Source organism: Bombyx mori, chromosome 21 (genome assembly GCF_030269925.1).
Source record: "Bombyx mori chromosome 21, ASM3026992v2".
Lineage (NCBI taxonomy): Eukaryota > Metazoa > Arthropoda > Insecta > Lepidoptera > Bombycidae > Bombyx > Bombyx mori.
In genome coordinates, this window is record NC_085127.1 from 11,719,987 (window position 1) to 11,742,529 (window position 22,543).

The following is a 22,543-nucleotide window of genomic DNA, read 5'->3' on the forward strand; positions in this document are numbered from 1 at the left end:
ATAACAATAGATACAAGTAAAAAGTAGGTATTTAATTAATGTACGTAAGTACTGTACTTAAAAATATTTATTCTTTACTGTACACTTGAAAAACTTAACACATAATAACTTGTACATATACACGTACATATTGTCATCTTCTCTTGAAGACATCCAGAAAAGCACTATCACGCCCGGAATGAGGCAGCTTATTTATATTCCAAAACCATAGTAAAATCATTATGTTCAATATGTGGTCCACCTGGAACCAGCTCAGGGGGGTCATGACCCCCATGACCCCCTCCCCCCTGGACCCGCTCTTGTTTCGTTGGCTCTTCCGAGAACGTATCTTTTATAGTACCTCCTATCAAAGTAAATAAAAATATACTAGCTGACCCGACAAACTTCGTAGTGCCTCAATCGATAAATAAAAGATCTAAACTTTTGTATAAAATAAACTTAAAACAAACAAAAGGAATCAGTCCGACGGGGGACACGTCAAAGGAAAAACAATATTGTTATTTTTATTTAATTCCGAGCATTTTCATATTTATCTACCTTTTAAACCTTCTCTGGACTTCCACAAATAATTCAAGACCAAAATTAGCCAAATCGGTCCAACCCTACTCGAGTTTTAGCGAGACTAACGAACAGCAATTCATTTTTATATATATAGATAGGTTATACTTCAAACCTTAGAGCTTATATGTCAAGGTGGGTGGCGCATTTACGTTGTATATGTCTATGGGCTCCAGTAACCACTTACACCAGGTGAGCTGTGAGCTCGTCCACCCATCTAAGCAATTAAAAAGAAAAAAAAACAAAGAAAACAGTACAGTAATAATAAACTTTTTTAATAGGTAGTCCTGTGTCAAATATTTGTTTAATACTAGTGGTCCCGAAGTAATCGAAAATCGACTATAATTAATTTAAATTATAAGTTTGAACATTATTATGGTTTTACTGTCAAACACTTTCTATAATAATACTTCTATAATCACAGATTTCGTCCAGACTACAACAGTAACTATAGACAAACAATATTAACCTATTCTCAATTTGATCACAGATTTTATAACAAAAGTTTGACAGTAAAATAATATATTTAAGTATGTGTGTGTGTGTGTGTGTGTCAAATACATGGCAGTGTGTGTAACGTTTTTTTTTTGTTGACCAAATGTATTATTTATTAATTCATCATTTAAAAAAAAAATAGTATTCTGCACTCCTTCTCTGTATTCTCTATAAGTGTGGGAAAAATCATACCTACTCTTCCGGTCGCGCAATTTTCGTAAAAAGGGGTACAAAGTTTTTGCTTCACGTATTTAATATATAGATTTTACGGTTCGCAACTACTTTCATCTAGATACGCGTTTTAACAATCGTCCAGTGTCAACATTCTCATAAACAAAATACGATTTTATCTCAATTTGTTAAGCATTCGGCTGCGGGCAATAAATTTAGACGTACATAAATTTCCTACTGGTTTGTCGAAGTAATACTTCGTTATAGATAAAACTAACATGAATAAAATCATGAATTTATGTGCTTTTTAAGTCAAACGCTTCGTTATCGAAATTTAATAGAAACTATATGACAGCGAAACCAAACATTCGAGTTTCGTAATTGTTATTAGGCGATTAATACGTTGATTGACGATTGTTTATGTACCTTATTTTAAATGCAATTATCAAGATATTTTCGGTAGGAATAGATAGCCACAAGTCAACGACCCCTTCACAAAACAACGTAATCTTTAGCCTAAAAACTAGTGCCGCTCAGAAACGGGCTGCAAAGATCGTGAGGCCACAAATCATCGATACAATCCGACACGAATCGACTTGAAACGCGGAATCGCGTGTAATCGACGTACTAACGTCGCGACCGACAAGCATCTCCGACTCGCCAAGTATTTCTAGCGCGCGTTTTTTTAGCGGGAAAAACGTAGCATGCTCTGTGGTCGCGGTCCGGCGCGAATGGCGACGCACGCGCGCCCTGTCTTTTTACACCGAAAAAAGGAATAAATCAGTAACAGGTTGTATTATTGCTTTTTTTTTTCTTCGTACAAGTGCACTGGATTCCGACGAGTTATTTATTTCTCACGAGTGCTAAACTGTTTACAGGTTTTTTTTTTTTAATTTTTATTTCCGTACTTGACTTTGATGTTTTATCGCGAAACGAAAACTCTAACAAAATAACTTCATTACGTAGATGCTTAAATTAAGTTTTATTTTATTTAAGGAACTGGGCTGTTCATATCTTTAAGTGTCCTGCAGAGGATCTTCTATGATCAATACCTACATAATTTTTGGTAAAATATTTAACGATTACTAACCTTGTGAACAGTTAGGAAAACGAACCGGAATTATTCGGTTCGTATTAATGTAATTGTACGCATTATTAGCTGGGGCGAGAGCAATGTGGGCCAGGCCGGCTCCCACGCCGTCGACACCTAGTCTAATAGCCGAGTCATTACGATATCTCGATAGGTACATCTCGGCGATGCTCGTACATCACTATCTTGTAAATCGATAATCGTTGCGTTCTAACAAAGCGATTGTTTGGACGCGTTCAGTTTTGAAGGACAGGTTTTATTGTGTTAATATATATTTTTAAAGTATTTTAATGTTTTGTAACACATATAATAATAGTGACTTGGACGTGTGTGGTAACTTTTTTTATTTAATTCATGATTTCGTCGAACCAAAAAAGGTATTTATGCGAAAAACAATATTTTAGTTACATAATTAGTTTTCAGGAAGAAATGTCAAAGTACGTAGATGGTGGAACGATATAAATTTCCGTCATGAGATCACTTTGTATCAGTCGCAATCCTGATTGTTCAAAGGTTTTCCATAATCGGCCCCGATATCTTTAGTACCTGCCCAGACCTTCTGAACTGTACCCATGATTCAATATGAATATTAATGATAATTAAATTTAATGCGACAAATATATCGCGTCACACTAGAGCCATTAGAAGCGACATAAAAGTAACGTTAATTCTTAACGTTATTGTGTACATAATTATGTAGCTTAAAAGGTTTGTGTTAGCCGCATAACTTAAAGAATCAAATAAAAATCGCTGCTAGCTTTTTGGTCTGTCATTTTAAATCGATTTATTTTTAAAAGGTTTTTTAGTGGAATTTGTCCGATACAATGTTTTTGAAATGTTTATGTCACTGTTTCTGAGTGTTAGTAGCCAGGCATTAGTTTTGCTTTCAATCCCAATCAATGTATGATCTTGATTTGAACCAGTAAACCTGTCATACTAGGCCATTATAACATATTATCAAGGTTGTCACGATGTTTTTCTCTTTTGAGGCATTTTTGATATCCATTTAAGTACTAATCTGAATTTTACTGGACTATTTTCTAGGTCAAGCATGAATATTTAGTGATATTCTTTTTTTTTTTTATTGCTTAGATGGGTGGACGAGCTCACAGCCCACCTGGTGTTAAGTGGTTACTGGAGCGGCTACCCCACCCTTCAAACAGAAATGCATTACTGCTTCACAGCAGAAATAGGCAGGGTGGTGGTACCTACCCGCGCGGACTCACAAGAGGTCCTACCACCAGTAAAAAAAAAACTTAATTTAAACTATAATAATTTTTAAGAATTTTTTTTAATCATAACTGGATTTTGCAAGAATGAGGTAGTTATAAAATATCCTCTTAATAATTGTCATTGCTATGAGAGTTCTGGACACTTTTCAAAATGTCATTCATTGCGCTCATAGTGCATGGTGATTTTTGAAGGAAAACTCCTGGTATCTTTTTAATTTAAATCCCAGGTTTCAAAAGTCGGAGATGGCAACCCTAGACCACGTCCTCTTAGATTCTTTTGCGCTAGTTATTGTAAAGGGAAAAATATAGTTACATAATATCGAATAGTATTCAAAACATACGGGAATCAGACCACGTCCGCCCTATTTACGTGAACGCAACAAAAACGAGGCTTTAATTCATTTTCATGATGTTACGATTCGGATCACGTTCAAATAAAACTCACTCAAAACTGACCTTTATTGCTTCCCCGCAGAAGGATCAGTCGAGTGCAAAAATTAAAGTATCATTTAACTTTGCTCTTGACACAGTTCATTCGACGGAAACTATATGTCATTAAATAAATAGTACAGTCAGCGTCAAAACTGTTTAAAAATTACGTCTCAAGTATGAAATAATACTAGTGGAAATAATACTAATAATAATACTAGAAATAATAATACTACTTAGTCGAAATTCGACTATAATTAATTGAAATTGTAAGTTTGTACACTATTATGATTCTATTTTCAAACACTATTATACTTCTATAATCACAAATTTCGCCAAGAATACACTATAGAAAAATATTAATAAAGACAAACAATATTTAATCAATATTTAATCTAGTATTCTCAATTTGACCACAGACGTCAAGAACAAAAGTTTGACAATAAATAAATAGTATGCATGCGTGTGTGCGTCAAAGACATGGTGGTGTGTGTAATGTTTTTTTTATTGATTTAATGTATTTTTTAGGCATAATTCTAAAAAATATTAGCATTCTGCACTCCTCTATATTCTCTATAAGCGTGGGAAATTTCATACTCCTCCGTCCGCGCAATTTTCGTAAAAAGGGATACAAAGTTTTCCTTCAGGTATTAATATGTAGATAACAATTAGTTTTAGATTTTTTTTTTTTTTATTTATTTATTTAAGGTCGCTTTTTAACAACTAGGGTCATTAACGACCACAGTTTACAGTATCTTTTTAAGTTACATTGACTTCAACATCATACTAAATTATACAAACCAATGATCTTTAAAAAACTAAGGGTCTGTTTATATCCATCTTGAGTCAGACAGTCTGTTAAATTATCAGGGAGCTTACAAAATTGTCTTTCTATGTCATATGCTTTACATTCAACTAACAAGTGTACCACAGTTTGATCCAAACCACACTTACATTTGTTTTTATCTGTTTTGGTAATAAGATGTATGTGAGTTAAATTTGTGTGTCCAATCCGCAATCTTGTAAGAACCACTTGGTCTTTTCTTTTGGTTAAGGAAAAGGAAAGCTTATCAAAAATTGAATTTCTAATTTTAAATAAAAATGATGTGTTCTCAAATTTCCACTGATTATCCCAAAGAGTTTTAATTTTAAACTTGAGATGTTTTTGAACATCTGATGCAGTGGAAATGATTAGCTGTACCTCTTCAAAATCACTTGTTGCATTTTTAGCTTCCCGGTCAGCCTTTTCATTACCGGCTATTCCTTGGTGACTTGGAATCCATATAATTTCAAATTTGTAACTTTCTTTTAATAGATCTACCATTTTTTGTTTAATTTCTAAGATAAGATTATTTAAGTTGTTTGGGTTTTTTAACGCTGTCAAACATGATTTCGAATCAGTGTATATTATGTATTTGTCTGTATTAGGTTGACTGTGTATTAATTCTAAGGCCTTAAGGATAGCTATTCCCTCACAACTGAAAATAGAATTAAAATTTACTAGTCTATACCTGTAGTAATTATCAGCAGATACTACTGAACAACCTGAATGTCCATCTTTTACAGAACCATCTGTGTAATAAATTTTGTAACCTCTATATCTATCATTAATTTCACAAAATAAGTTTTTATATATACACTGAGGGGTATCACCTTTTTTATAGTTGGCTAATTCAAGGTTAACTGGCAATTCTAAGTTTTCCCATGGACCAGATGTAAGTAGTTTTTTTGTAAATAATTTTGGAATTTTAAGATTTAATTCATCTAAGTATTTGACTGCTCTGATTCGTAAGGGTTGAGATAAATTAGGTTGGAGTTCATATTCAGTGTCAACTGCTGTTACTTTAGTGTAATAATGGTAGGTGGGATTTTCAGGTTGAGTTAATATATTTGTTACATATGTAAGCATAAGTTGTTTCCTTCTAAATTCTAATGGCATTTCACCAGCTTCAACTAGGATACATTTAATGGGGCTTGTTCTAAAACCACCAATACTTAGACGAAGAGCAGTATTTTGGATACTTTCTAAGGAATTTAGTGTTCGTTTTTTGGCGGAATCATAAATAATGCAGCCATAATCTATCTTCTGCCTGATCAGAGTACGATATATATTAATTAAGCAACTTTTTTCTGACCCCCATCCAGTGGATGATAAAGACTTTATTATATTTAGTCTTTTATAACATTCTGATTTAAGATTATTTATGTGTGTATTCCATGACAGTTTTTTATCAAAAATCAAACCTAAAATTTTTAAATTGCTTACTTCTTTAATACTATGATTATTTAAGGTTAATTGTGTGTTTCTAAATACCTTTCTTTTATTTGTAAATATCATAAATTCCGTTTTTGTTTTAGAAAATTTAAATCCAACTCTTTCTGACCATTCCTGTAAATTATTAAGTGTATTTTGAATAAGCTTCAAGGTAGGGCATAATGTTCCGCCACTACAAATTATTGTAAGGTCATCGGCAAATAGGAAACCCTTCACTGGTTTTTCAATATTATTAAGAACGTCATTTATGGCCACTAAAAATAAAATAACACTTAGTACTGAACCTTGGGGTAGCCCATTTTCTATAGGGACAGGATCAGACATGTAGTCGTTAATTCTGACTTTCATTGTTCTACTTGAAAGAAAATTCCTGACAAAAGCTAAAGTATTGCCAACAATGTTAATATTCTGTAATAACTTCAGAACTCTGTGCTTCCATACCATTTCATATGCCTTTTCGATATCTAAGGCTACTACCACTGAATAATTACTATTTGCAAAACTATCGAGTATTTCACTTTCAATATTGATCAAATAGTCAGTTGTTGATCTGTATTGCCGAAAACCATACTGAAACGCTGAAAGATATTTATTGGTTTCCACATACCACCTGATTCTTTTGCTGATTATTTTTTCCAGTATTTTACACATATTGCATGTCAAAGATATGGGTCTATAGCTGGATTGCAAACTTGGTATTTTGCCTGGTTTTAAAATTGGAATAACCAAAGCTTCTCTCCAACTGTCTGGGAATACTTGTTTTTTATATACAAAATTATAAAGTTGAAGTAAATATTCTAATGCCCTCGCAGGTAAATGCTTAATTATAATGTTTGGTATATTATCTGGTCCAGGGCTGGAGTTTTTGGCTTGAGTAATTACTTGTATCAATTCATGTAACGTTATGTCATCATTAATTGGGTTAGAGTTTTCAGTAATATTAAAGTTTGAATAAGTCTCTTGATAGTTCTTTATATCAAGAAATTTTGGATCATAATTTTCAGAGCTAGAATTTGTTGCAAATGTTTTCGCCAATAAGTTAGAAATTTCCATAGGATTAGATGTAAATGATCCATTATTTTTTTCTAGAACTATATTATTAAATTTAGTATTTCGATAACTAAGTTTTTGTATCTTTTTCCATATATCACCCACAAGAGTATTATTATTTATAGATGAGACCCAATTTTCCCAATATTTTTTTCTATTTTCTTTAACTAATCTTCTGGAATAAGCTCGTTTTTTTTTATAATCAATTTTGTAATTTGAATTAGGTTCATTTAAGGCATATCGCTTAAACAGTTTAAATGCTTTTTTAGTTTCTTTAGTTGCAGTTTTACATTCATCTGTCCACCAAGGTAAGTTATTTTTTCTTAATATCCCGAACGTTTTAGGTATAGATTTTTGTGCTGCTTTAAGAATAACTTCAGTAAATTTTTCAAGGTATTCATTGACAGAATATTTAGGCGTATCTATATTTAAAACAGGTAATTCTGTAATGTATTTATTAATCTCTTCACTAAACAAAATCCAATTGGCTTTATCAGTCTTCCATTTTTGTGGTACTTTAATATTTTCTGGAACATTATCATTAGAGATTTGAGATTTAATTAAAATCGGAAAATGGTCACTATCATATAAATCATCTAAGGCATTCCATTCAAAATATGACATTATATTTTGTGAAGCCATTGAGAGGTCTATATTACTAGTGCGACCAGTATTACTATCAAAATGGGTGGGTTGTCCATTATTTAATAAAGCAACATTATCATTTTCATCGAGCCATTCTGCTATTATTTTACCTCTACTATCACATTTGTTCGAGCCCCAATAAAAATGATGGCTGTTAAAATCACCTAAAATTATATAGGGTTTTGGTAGTTGCTCAATGAGGTTATTAAATTCTTGTTTATCTAATCGATGACTATTCGGTATATATATGTTACAGATTGTAATTGAAAATGGAAATTTAATTTTAATTGCTATTGCTTCAAGGTTTGTGTTTAATTTTATTTCCTCAGGAATTGTATGAGGTTTAATATAAATGACTACTCCACCACTAGCCCTACCACTCTGTGTTCGATTTCTATAAAACTTTTCATATCCTGACATAAAAGCACAATAGTTGGAGCTAAAATTAGTTTCTTGAAAACAGATACATGTTGGCCATGTATGATTTACCAATAATTTAATATTTTCAAGTCTCTTGAAATAGCCATTGATATTCCACTGCAAAATATCCATTCTAATCAGATATAGAAATTTATATTATTTATTTTAGTATATAGTTTGTTAAAGTGTGTATAAATATATATTGTTGTTGTGTGTATAAAGTATTTCCTATTTGTGTGAAAATAAAGTTTCTTATTCATCTCTGTCTGACATCAAGATAGGGTTAGGGTTTAGCAATTCATGTAGTTTCCTAGACAGGCGTGAACATCTATTTTTTAAACTTTTGTTCATTTTACTATGTAGTTTGTTGCACATTTTTATGAGATCTTTAACATTATCTGTATATGAAAATACTAATTCTCTAACATTTTGTTTTCCACTTGAGTTTTCCAATAAACTGATAAATTGGTCTAAATTGATAGGGAAGGAATTTTCTTTAATTAAATCTGTCATATTTTTACGAATATTGTCCCAAATTTCCTCATTAGTCCGGGTGTCAGTTTTCTTTAATTTTTTTTGTGTTTTCTTGTTTATATCAACATTATCTTCTATTGAGATATTGCTTCCTGTTTCATCAGTCTCAAATTCCATCTTATCTGATTCATCATTTTGTAGTTCTTCATTGATTCCAGTTTTTGAAGATTCGGTTAAGGTAGGTGAGTGAATTCGTTTTTTTCCTTTTAATGGGGTAGGTAAGGAGAAACCTTGTAACTCATTGAAAGATTCAGTTATTTCATTGTCAGTTTCTTTTTCTAAGTTTTGTTCATTTTGTGTGCAATTCTTGGCTAAATGACCTAATGAATTACAAGAAAAACATTTCAAAGCATCGGTAGAAGTATAAATCCAATAGTTGGTTCCTTCGAATGTTACTTGAAAAGATTCTGGCAGGTGAATTTCGTCCTCGGGACTAATAAAACTTGTCGCCTAAAACTCAAAATGTGTGAGAAGCCTGGGTCACTCACACCAATTTTCATGAAGGTTATAGGTGACATAATCTTTATGCGTAGTTCTTCAAATTTTTGTTCTATAATATGATTAGGGATGACTGGACAGACGTTAGATAGGACGATTCTTTTATTTCTTGTAATTAACGGTTTTATTTCGAGTGCGTTGGATTTTATGTTAACTTTTACTTTTTTATCGATTAAGTTGTCGGCCGTTTTCTTAGAGTCTAAATAAATGCATATTCTAGCATTCGATATGCGTGATATAAAACGAATGTTTGCGGCTGGTGTTATAGCTGATAAGGCAACAAGATACTCTTTAAGGGTTATTCCGTCAATAGAATCCAATATTATGGCTTGATCTTTTTTTGGAAAACATGTTGAAGACGTTACGTTGGCATAACTTGATGGTTTGGGTGTTGATGGCATCATTGTGGGTTGTGACGTTGTTGGTTTTTGGGACGTTGGGTGACTATACATTATTTTGTAGGGACTCCTGTTTCCAGGAGTAGCCCTAATTAAATACACTATAATCACAATTAATGCAGGGTACTTCACTAACTCGTAAGTAGACAAAACACGACTCCGACTGAACGATGTGCGGCACGCGCATCCACTGTGACTACTCGAATGAGACTGTTTTAGATTTTTATTTATATTATTTATATCAAAACTTTTTTTTAAATCTTTGCTTAATGCTAAACCTGTAGTACCTACTAAAGAAGATTTAATTGTAAATAACTAAGAAGATAATTTTACAAATTTTAGTGCAGTTAAAGATATTTAAGTAAGTAATGGCATTCAATACGATATTAGTTAATTGCAACATAAAAGAAGTGAGAAGAAAAAAAACAAAACTGAGCCAATCTATTCGTATGTCTACGTATTATGAAAAGTGAAATCGTCTCACGTATTAAAGCGCAACGACGCAACCATAAAAGCTCGTCCGTCAAAGTTCAATTTACAAAAGTGCAATTGTGATATCAATCTATCGTCGTCTACGGCTACGGCTTTTTGTTTTAAATCAATTTAATGAAACGGTCAATTCGGTTTTTTTTCTATTCAGACGTCAAACTGTCATCGAGGAAGATGGATTTAGAAAAAGAATTAAATAATAATTCGACACGAATAAGACAGTGCAGATGTCTACTACTACTGATACTGACTATTAGCGACCTTAATGATAACCTAGAAATAGTTTTTTTATCCCACCTATGCGCTGGTAGCTTAAGAGTATATTCCAGATACGCCCGGACGTGTAGGTCAGCTCACGGGCTCAACCTGAGTTAATTTGTTAAGACTGGCCCCAACAAGAGCAGTGCTTCGCAGAATCTACCACCGGATCGGGATTGCGACCCACTGAGAAGATCCGGCGAGAAACTCAGTGGGCTGTGTCTGTGGGTTAGTTCGCTCGTCGAACTCGTCGAAGAGTTTTACTGCATTACGTCTTTTGCATACAGAATCAACTTCAAATGTTTTTAACTGTTGAATTTTAAAGGAATCAACAGAAAACCCAACGTGAACGCTCGTGTTAACACATGAGGTCAAAGTCGCATGGTTTTGTTCTTTTGTTTTGTTTTTTTTTTGACCGCCGTTCCAACCTTCAAAGCGAAACTCGTTACTGATTCGCGGTATAAAAAGTACGATGGTATCCACCCGTTTCATCATCAACTCAGCCTAGAGCTGTTCACAGCTGAACAAAAACCTCTCCAATCGATATCCAGTGCGGCTGGCCCGTTGTGACTTTCATCCAACGTGACCCAGCGATTTCCACTAGGTCATCAGTCTATCTGGTAGGTGCCCGTTCCCTAGCCGCCGAAAGCGCAGTGGCGCTTTCCAGTACGTGGTTTCCACTCAGTCCACTCAACCTACCCGATTAGAATCGGTAACATAAGCACATAAGTAAGTGGACGAAGGACGCTCTACGCGGTTCTTTAGACCGACTATATCCGCGCACAAGTCGATTTTAAATTACTTTAAATTTCGTGCTAATAAAAGTAATGAAAAAAAATCGTAGATATTACTTAAAAATGTTAGAATTATTATATTTTGTCTTATAGTTTTAGAGATAAGCACTACTCCTTGCCATTGTTGTTCAGAACAATTCTAAAACACCCGTATAAAAATCGAATTGAACTTTTTCTAATAACATATTTTGCGTGTTTGTGACCGACTGTACAAAATGTCGTTAGCAATAATGTTCAAGATTATGGTGATTGTCGTACCTATAATGATTAATATTATGCCTTCAAGAACGTTTCTCAAACCTTACATTTTTTTATGGTTCAATTATATCTTGTTCAACGTTACTTCGAATCGACACCGTGGCCTGGAATGTGCTTAGTGCAAGTAACTCCATACAACTGAGTTTTTAGTTAATTTTGAGTTAACTTTTACGCGATCGAGAAGTAAAAAAAGCTCACACTAAGCACACTGACGTCTGGCGTACTCGTATCAAGCGATGCCTGGTCCAAATATCGGCTTTTTTCCCCCCTACCTATGCTGATAGCCTTGAGAGGCTATTTCAGCTTCACCCTAACCTGTGTAGGTGAGCTCACGGGGCTCAAACCGGAATGTTGCTAACACTGACCCTAGCAAGAGCAGTGCTTCGCAGAATCTACCACCGGATCGGAAACGCGACCCATTGAGAAGATCCGCGAGAAACTCTATGGCTGTGTCTATGGGTGAAATCTTGGCAGCTATCATTTTTCCAATGAAGGAATATTGTGTTTTAACAATCAAACCGTTTAGTCTAGAGATATATATCAGTGCAGTTGCTATCTTTCAATGGGACCTTTTTTTTTTATTGCTTAGATGTATGGACGAGCTCACAGCCCACCTGGTGTCAAGTGGTTACTGGAGCCCATAGACTTCTACAACGTAAATGGCCACCCACCTCGAGATATAAGTTCTAAGGTCTCAGTATAGTTACAACGGCTATCCCACCCTTCGAACCGAAACGCATTACTGCTTCACGGCGGAAATAGGCGGAGTGGTGGTACTTACCCGTGCGGACTCCCAAGAGGTCCTATCACCCAAGAGGTCCTACCTAAATACCTACTGAATCTTGGAAATTATCTATTGTTTACCGATGGTACTAAGACTTCTGAACGCTCCTCTCAAAATCACGAGTCCAGCGTAAAACACTTAAACAGATTACAAACATAACCGTACAGATAATAAACATATTAGATGCTTCGTTCTAATCAGACCGCACGATAGCATAATTTAGATGATAAAATCGATTAACCGGTTCTTAATTATGATAGGAATCGATACAAAGCTCGTAAATACACAAATTAATATATATTAAAAAGTTATTAAGTTTTTTCTGTATAATCTGTGCGATTGATATTTGATTTACGTTTTGTCGTCTAGACCGAGAGTGGATGAAAAACATATCTATGGCATAGAAATAATTTAATGGTGGTAGGACGTCTTGCGAGTCCGCACGGATAGGTGCCACCGTCCTGCCTATTCCTGTCGTGAAGCAGTAATGCGTTTCGGTTTGAAGAGTGGGGCAGCCGTTGTACTGTAAAAAGTGAGACCTTAGAACTCATGTCTCGAAGTGGGTGACGGCTTTTACGTTGTAGATGTCTATTGGAAATAATATCTAAGCTCTATAAGTAAAAAAATTTCAACGCACATTTAATTCGGATTGAGTGCAATAGAAGACAGATTTTTATTAGATCTTCTCATTAGGATCAATAATCAATAAAAGAAATACATAGAAAAAAACTACTCTAGCGCAAAAAATAGTATGGACACCATAAAATCGACGACCTTATCTCTAATGATGGACTAGTTTAAAAATACACATCTCCGCGTGCTTACTTAAAATACGACTGGACACCGATTACTACGCAAATTATTTAAAATCGCGAATGTGACTTTGATTCGACTTTGCTGCTATTTCTCCGCCGCATAAATGATTCGAAAACACATCCTGAGCGCGCGTTAAGAGAAATTCTCACTATGGACGATTAAGGGATTTGCCGGCTACGACCGTTTCAAATCTCGGCTAAATCCATAGAAATTAAAATCGATCGGACATAACTAACATGAGTAGACAGATAAATAAAATAGACATGATTAGTCTCAATAATCTGAGATGATTAAATCATATGGAACACTGTCAGATTGATTGATCGTTACCAAGAAATATCTTTAATTGGTTTAGCGGAAACGATGGTAATGTTGCTAGGACTTATAATAAAAATTATCACTGGTGGTAGGACCTCTTGGGAGTCCGCACGAGTAGGTACCACCACCCCGCCTATTTCCGCCGTGAAGCAGTAATGCGTTTCGGTTCGAAGGGTGGGGTAGCCGTTGTAACTATAATGAGACCTTAGAACTTATATCTCAAGGTGGGTGGCGCATTTAAGTTGTATATGTCTATGGGCTCCAGTAACCATTTAACACCAGGTGGGCTGTGAGCTCGTCTACCCATCTAAGCATTAAAAAAAAATTAATTTTTTTTAGATTATTCTTAATACCTACTCATTGATTCTTAGTAATTAATTGAATGGCGCGTGTTTCTGCGGGAAATAACCGCTTCTAAATAGATCATTTAAGTTATTAGTCATTTCTATGTTGGATTTCAGAATAGATGTTACGTTATATTTGTCTTACATAACTCGTTCTTGGTTTTACAATTTATCGTGATATTTCGGTCGTAATATTTACAAGTATTGTAAGTTTTTGTTTTGATAAAAATTGATAGTTTTTCGCGACTTTACGGATATGGCGGTTACCGACTTGTATGTACTGTAAGGTCGTAAGTTCCGCCTAAAGCACTTTCAACTAAGATCTGAAACGTCAATGTGTTGCAAAACAATTATATATCTATGCTTAAGTTCAAGTAAATTATGCAAGTTCTAATTTAGTTTAAAATCTATTTATAAAAAATAAATAAATAATTTAAAAAACAAAATAAATAATTTTCCAAAAAAAGATTAAGAGAAAACCAAACAAACGAAAGAATCAGTATAACAACTTTCGAAGTCATATACTTATCTATACACATATGTATCTTTTAACAGAGTACGTGTCGCGACCGACTTGATTTATTGTTCCTAATCGTTTTCGATCGTCTTTTTGTAATGTTGGTACACATCTTCATTTACCGTTTCGTCTATTTATTTTGGTTGTTCGCCGCCACATAGTTACGTCTCGATACCGGCTGATAATCTGTTATTTATGTACGCCATTTATCATTTTGTTTTCACGTAATGATATAGGAAACAGTAAGTCAAGTTTTGGAGGGCTGTGTAACTTAAAATTGTTTGGTTTTCTTTTCGGGAATTTTGATATTGTTGGGCATAGCTAGCGAGCTTGGGTATAACTAATTTTACTAAAAAAACTAAAACTTAATACAGGATAACTTTGGCGTTATGAGAATTTGTGTGACCACAGTGTTATCATATGTGGAATCATCATATCATATCAGAACAACGTAGCCTCAGTAATTAACAAATTAAAAAGCAGACGGTTAGCGTGGTTTGGACCTATGATGGGTAGAGCGAAGATACACGTTATTAGGAGATGTATGGAAATGGTAGTGCAAGGTAGAGGGGGAAGAGGTTGGCCGAAGAAGACATGGATGGAGTGTGTGAATGACGATATGAGAGAGAGAGGAGTGAATGTTGAGAGACGCTGTGAGAAGACTGATAGAAGAGAATGGAATAGAAAAAATCGTTTGTTGGAGGTGAAGGAGTTGAAGGTGAAGAAAAAGAAAAAGAAGGTGTTATCATATGTATGTGGATACTACTTGATCGCAGAGACCTCTAGAGGTTGCAGTTTCGATATGTACTATATTTGGATTGTATGCTGTAAATAAATAAAGAGTAGTGTGTTCATGTTCAGCATTGACAAAGTTTTTCTGCGCATCTAAATAAGTAAAAAAACTGTTTATAAATGTGTTCTGAAAGACATTCAATTCGTTTTTTATTAAAATTTTTGACTTTTAAGTTGCTACACTGCTCTCCCTCACACGTGTCCAGCACGCGACACTCAACTTATTACGGCGCACGATCATTCTGTTATACCAAACGCTCCAGGTTTGATAGCGTTAGAACATACAGCACCGTGAAATAAAAAATATCACCTCCAACACACAGATTAGAATTAATTGACGAAAGTTTTTTCGTACACTGACGAATGTATTGGTTTGTTGTTGAGTAATAACTTAGGCTGTGATCACACCTATTGCGTTAGGAGATATCGATTGTGAATTAGTAGATTTTCAGTACATTAGAAAAAGGAAAGTTATTAATAAAGTGATTATGGCTATATAGATAATGTAAGGTCATATTCTGAAACCGAATAAGGTATGATGATCCTACGTTAACATAAGATATTTAACACTTAAAAATCTATAAGGAAGTAGGCAAAGCCAGTTAGTTCAGTACCGTTTTCTCCGCTGTTTGTTAAACGATTTTAATAATTAAATTATTATTTACTATACTAGATTATTACTTATTATTATAGCTTAATTAGATTATTATTATTATAGAGAGTACGGTGATAATAAAATATATTTAGGTTGACTGCAAACGCAAGAACTTTCACAGAACGCGTGAGTAGTCTAGACATTGAATGATTGATTGAATACCATACATTCTTCGAAGGTCTGCCATGGATATTTCCCTTTTTGGAAATAAAAAAGCAGAATATTACTATGAACAATACCTTTTTTTCTGAATAAGCGAATGTGCTTTATATCTAGAACGTTATATGGACTCTTCAAACACGTTATCATACGTGTTACTAGAAATATGATTGATTATGTGTTACTGCTATTGGGAAAAACCGAAATTACTTATCCTCATACAAAATCTGAGTAGTTTGGAACCGAAAGGGTTGAGTTGATATTATTTAGTTACAAATTTCGTTAAAATATTAAGAACATAGACTCGAATCAAGGTTCAAGGAGAATTTACTACCTTTTATTCGCAATTTCAAAAAAAAATTTGAAAATTTTAAAATCGTATCTTTCGTTTTTCCGAAAGTAAAGGGAAGATTTTCCAACGAGCGTGAATCGTTTCTCGGTTGACAAAATTTACGAATATTTTTATTCGGACATTTTATTAAAATACAAATGTATTTGTATAGTATTTATTTGTTGAGAAGGATCCTCGAGTGGAGACCACGTACGGGCAAGCGCAGTGTGAGACGGCCACCTACGAAATGGACGGACGACCGGGTAACAATTGCTGGGTCACGTTGGATGCAGATGGTAACGGCCCGGCCGCACTGGAGATCACTTGGAGAGGCCTATGTTCTGCAATGGACAGTGGACAAGCTGAGATGATGATGATGATGATGACTTCGAGCTTAAGTTTTGTCCTAAGATTTTTCCCATAAATTGTAAATGATTATTTATGACTCTTATAGCAGTTTTTTAAGAAACACATAACCGTTCCAGGCAACGGGGCAACGCGAAGCCACAGTCCCCGGAAACATGTCTTGTCGGATCTTCCGGATTCACTATTGGTGATTTTAGGCTCTTCAAGCAGCGCTTACCGTCATCATCGAGCCAGAGGAATAGTTCGATGAGCGAACTAACTCATAGAAGCGATGAGTGGGTCGCGATCCCGATTCGGTGGTAGATTCTGTGAAGCACCGTTCTAGTCTAGGGCTAGTGTTAGTAAATTCTCTCAGTTTGAGCCCCGTGAGCTCACCTACCTGTCCGCGTGTAGCTGGAATAGTCATTTACCAGCGAATAGATATGAAAAATAAGTACAAAACACACACGAAGGTTTTGCATATTCTGTATTTAAAAATTTAAAAAATATGTATGTTTTTACTAACTTCATTATAGCTATTTTAGTGTTTTTTTTATTGCTTATTTGGGTGGACGAGCTCATAGCCCACCTGGTGTTAAGCGGTTACTGGAGCCCATAGACATCTACAGCGTAAATGCGCCACCCACCTTGAGATATAAGTTCTTAGGTCTCAGTATAGTTACAACGACTGCCCCACCCTTCAAACCGAAACGCATTACTGCTTCACGGCAGAAATAAGCAGGGTGGTGGTGCCTACCCGTGCGGACTCACGAGAGGTTCTACCACCAGTAAGCGAGGGATTTCTTAGTAAGAAAGGACAACAGAACAGTAATTTTATTGAAATTTTAAGCCCCATTTTATAGAACACGTCTTAAATCGTAATCAGACAACAATAAATAAATAATGACAGTCACTCCCAAAAAAAATTCAACCAATTTAATTAATTTTAAAATAACAACACGGGAATCAAACATTAAAAAGCCATACAGCAACCACAGATTAAAATGACAAGTTCATTGAAAAAAAAAAAAAACAACAACGCCATAATACACAGAAACTCAATCGAATACTTAATTAAAAATTGTCATTAAACGAATTCTTATAGAAATAACTGCATAATAATGACATTTGGAGACGCGTGCTGTGAACGGAGAAAGATTGAGGAGAATTCAAATGTATTTTTTTTAAATAAACTGTACTTATTACGTAATTAAGAAATCTTAGACGAATGCTTTTAAACATGGAACTAATGAATTGTGAATTTTATTTGATGGTTTATTTTTATTCATAACTAGCTGACCGAGCAGACTTCGAAGTGCCTCGATCGATAAATAAAAGACCTAAACTTTTATATAAAACTAGCGACCCGCCCTCGCTTCGCTTCGGAAACTGTAATTTATTATTGATTTCTCCACTATTTAATGGATGTTATTATACATATCAACCTTCCTCTTCAATCACTCTATATATTAAAAAAAACCGCATCAAAATCCGTTGCGTAGTTTTAAAGATTTAAGCATACATAGGGACAGACAGATATAGGGGCAGAGAAAGCGACTTTGTTTTATACTATGTAGTGATAAACTTAAAACAAACATAAGGAATCCGTGCGACGGGGGACACATCAAAGAGAAAACAAAATTGTTATTTTTATTTAATTCCGAGCATTTTCATATTTATCTACCTTATTTAAACCTTCTCTGGACTTCCACAAATAATTCAAGACCAAAATTAGCAAAATCGGTCCAGCCGTTCTCGAGTTTTAGCGAGACTAACGAACAGCAATTCATTTTTATATATGTATATAGATAAAAAATGGATAATAACTTCTTCGTCTGATTAGCAATAAACACCCTTTCTCGAAAACATTTTCTACATTGTCAAGGATATATTGTTTTTTCATCGCCGATTTTTCTCACTTGCTCCTAAGATGGGTAATTCATTTATCGCTTGAGAGTTCTTACCGCTGACGTCTTATCTGCTTCGCCGATTACCATCTACATACTTAGTTCTTCGTCATCAAAATCATTATTGCAATTTAATAAAGAAAGCAAACTTTTACGACTCTTACTTTCGTTACGGGCGTGTTTATACATAGTTTTTCCATAATTATTATTGAATTTAATTAGTCATTCTGGCTGGTACTTTGCACAGAGAGTGAGTCTGGCTGTCCAACGAGGCAACGTAGCCAGTATCTTGGGGACTGTGCCTCCTTCAAGCGCGTTGGAAGATCTGTTCTACTGTGCGGGTTGAGTTATGTTAAAAAAAAAAAAAAAAAAGTAATAAACTTTGATCTTCATTTAAAAAAAAAAAAATTAGTCATTCTTAACGTATTTTCATTTGGGATTCCCGGTTCACTATCGGCTCGTGTTTTACAGTTATGGGCGCAAAAAATATTTGGCAAATAAATTAATAGTATCATTAACGCGTGATAGATGGCTGGTGAGAGCACCTTTTTTATTTTATTTTTTCTTACATAGATAGGTGGACGAGCTCACAGCCCACCTGGTGTTAAGTGGTTGCCGGAGCCCATAGACATCTACAAACGTAAATGCCGCCACCCACTTTGAGTTCTAAGATCTCAGTATAGTTACAACGGCTGTCCCACCCTTCAAACCGAAACGCATTACCGCTTCACGGCAGAAACAGACAGGGTGGTGGTACCTACCCGTGCGGACTCACAAGACGTGCTACCACCAGTAAACCTACTATTTTGTTTTTATCCAATAGCTTGGATGGGTGACAACATTTCGTGACGTCATTATGTAAAATTCATACAAAACACACGGTCGAGTCACTGACCACACCACAACTAGAAACGATGATCACAATACTCTCGCGGATATGTGATTAGCTGGGTCACGAAAACTGGCTGGGGATCTCCTGTCCCTCTCTAACATAGGTAATATACGATTGGATGTCTCTATCGGCAAATGACCGGAGGGTATCCAAGCCGCTATAGTAAACTGGTGACCTCACGAAATACACGATGGCAGATGATTCACGTGTAATGAGGGAACTAACAGATTTGTTCGTAGATATAATATCGCGCTGTTTTGTTTCAAAAGTAGTTAAGACTTTGAGAATCCAAAACAAACCAAGAGAGAACAATTTATTGCCCACCAAAACACAATTAACATTAGAAAACAATCAACAAGCAGATACATTTGTACAATATGCGGTCTTATCGCTAAAAATGATTTCTTTCAGACAACCGTTTAATGTACAGAAATTCTAGAAAAGATAAAGATATAGCAGTCATGTTGCGATGTACTATTAGTAATACATTATTATTATAAACTTAGGACTTATGCCGTAAGTTTTTTTTGCTTAAGCTCGTCAATTTGGAAATAAATAAAGCGATTTTTGCTATTACTAGTAACTTCGAGGGGTTATATTAGCTACACCGGATGTGTAGGGAGCTCACGGGGTTCAGCCTGGCGATTTTACTAACACTAGCCCTAGCAAGAGCAGTGCTTCGCTGAATCTACCACCGGATGGGAATCGCAATCCAGTGAGAGCATCCGGCGAGAAACTCAGTAGTGTTTGTGAGTTAATTTCTACGCAAAATCCTTCATCGCATTCGCACAAGCCCGTACAATACAATTCAGGTATTGGTGTGTTGATTGTCTTTGGTTAAGATAGTCACGTCTAGTCGGGCGTCCTCGGGGTGGCGCCGCGTGCCTGGTTGTAGTGTTGACCGCAGGAACCCCCCTACTCTGACCGGGTTCTGATCCCGGACGGAGATCGGTCATCGGGTGTAAGAGTGCAGGGGAGTGGTTTAGTGCGGTAGGGCCCTAAAATTTCTTGAGCCCGGGATCTGCTCCTATACCCCGCGCGACCCCTAGGCGCGGAGACCTCGTAGGAGGTCCGGCCCCCAGCCCGAAAAAAAAAGTCTCGTATAGTCACCTTTCAAGCCGGTTGTTGCTACGCTATTATGACTGATTTATGATGTCAATACACTCAAAATAATAATGTCAAGTGTATAGTGTTTCTGGCAGAACAAAAACAAAAAATTGGCAATAAATTACGAAATAGTTTTGTTTTTTGTTCGCGATTTTCTTTCATTTTTGGAACGAAGTTCCTTACGGCAGGCTTGGAGGGGATAGGGATTTTGCTGCGCGACCGAACTGAAAAAAATGTGATAGTAAAACCGTAAGAAAAAATCCGTGGAAAAAAGTGCGTGGAATAAAACCGTTAAATGAGACGTGCGCAGGCGCGACAGTCGCATACCCAAGCGAGTAGTGTATAATACCTTTCTCTTTCTCCCTCTTTCTTTTCGTTCTCTCATCCATTCTCTTTCTATTATTATTTCTATTTTTCTATTTCTATGTAATTTTATGTTGTCAAACAAAAATAAAGAGACATATTTTGTTATTTTAGTTGATAATTTGAATTACGATGTTTTTTTATTTTAAGTAATTTATTATTTCCTAAAATACTGAATTTCCTAAATACTTTCCTGTACTTAAATAAAAACTAATCAGCAAAATTTAAGAGAAAAATCAAGAAAACCTACATAAAATTGAGCACGATTTTTTTTGCAATTTGTGTCGATTCTACATTAGCCGAAGGAACTTCGTTCCTACCTGGTGTCCCACGACACCACATAATTTCTTTTTTTAATAAGTTTTTCATTAGCTGCAGCGGAGCCTCTAAACGTTGTTTTCACCGACTTCAAGATATGCGATTGAATATTAGATAGCATGAAGTACTGAAGACATGAAGTGACAATAAAAAATAATTATAGCTTCGCTCTAATATCCTGATTAGTATCAATAAATCCGATAAAAATACTTAAAATTAAACTGTGAAATTAATTGTTAGTTCGGTGTGTTATTTAAGGTTTTTTATTAACACTACATATATTGTTAGCATTTGTATATAATAAGCTTTTTATCTAACGCTAAAAGGATAAGGATCTAAATTTCTTATAACATTTAGGTATCTGTAAGGATATGTTTAATAAGGGTCTAGGTTAGGTAGGTCTAGATTAGGTATCATAGTGATATAATTATATGGTTTGAAACTGTTTAGGACAATGAGTTGTATTTTGTGTTGGGTTAGGTTAGGTTAGGTTAGTTAAACTTGATTTAGAAAGAAGTATTTTTATTTCTCTTGATACACAATACAACACATATGCTAAGTATGACCAGAAATTTTGTACACCTAGAACGACTAGGGTTGCCAGACTAGACATTCGTCGAAACTGTTGGTATAGTTGAAAACATAAATATTTTCCCCTCCCTACAAATTTTACGATTTCCTAATAAGAAAATTTACTACTATACATATTTAACGAAAAAAAAATCTTTAAAATAAGGTCGTCTCTATTTTAGAGTGTTACCATAAATTTTTATTGAGCCATAACATGTATTAGCATATTAAATTAGATTACTATTTTATTAAACGTATTCCGAACTAGATTTTTACTTCATCTCCAGCCATTACGTCGGGGTTTTTGTATAATTCTTAAATATTGCTTCTGTTTTCCTTTGAGATTTTAATGAAATAAACAAACATTGGTGAGCGTCTACTTCGAACGCGCTCTAAACATAAAAATTAGGTAAATTTCCTTATGAAATATTCACTGATTGCTTTTGAAATGTTTTTATGTTAAAATTGTTTGCCAGCTGTGCGATCTCCTAGATCAACATGCGAGTTTGAAAACTAGAATAATAATGTGTTTTTATTATATTCAAAGAGTCAAGTTCGCCCATGTAAAGTATCACCGTGTGTTTCATTCACTCATAAAGCATTCGTATCTGCACAATTCGTCATAGTAGAAATGGCCTGTTTTCATCATAACTGATGTCCATGAACCGCGGAAGCCATGCGCGATGAGATGGACACTAGACGCTTCCGCAGAAGACCCGTTATGATCTAGT

At 34.9% G+C, this 22,543-nt stretch overlaps 1 protein-coding gene across 1 annotated transcript in view; it reads right to left on the minus strand.

Moving 5' to 3' along the window:
* Nucleotides 1-22,543, minus strand: part of LOC692505 (steroid receptor seven-up, isoforms B/C) — a gene marked incomplete at its 5' end in the record, with an annotated part of 147,548 nt that overhangs the window by 86,124 nt on the left and 38,881 nt on the right. The window lies entirely within an intron of this gene.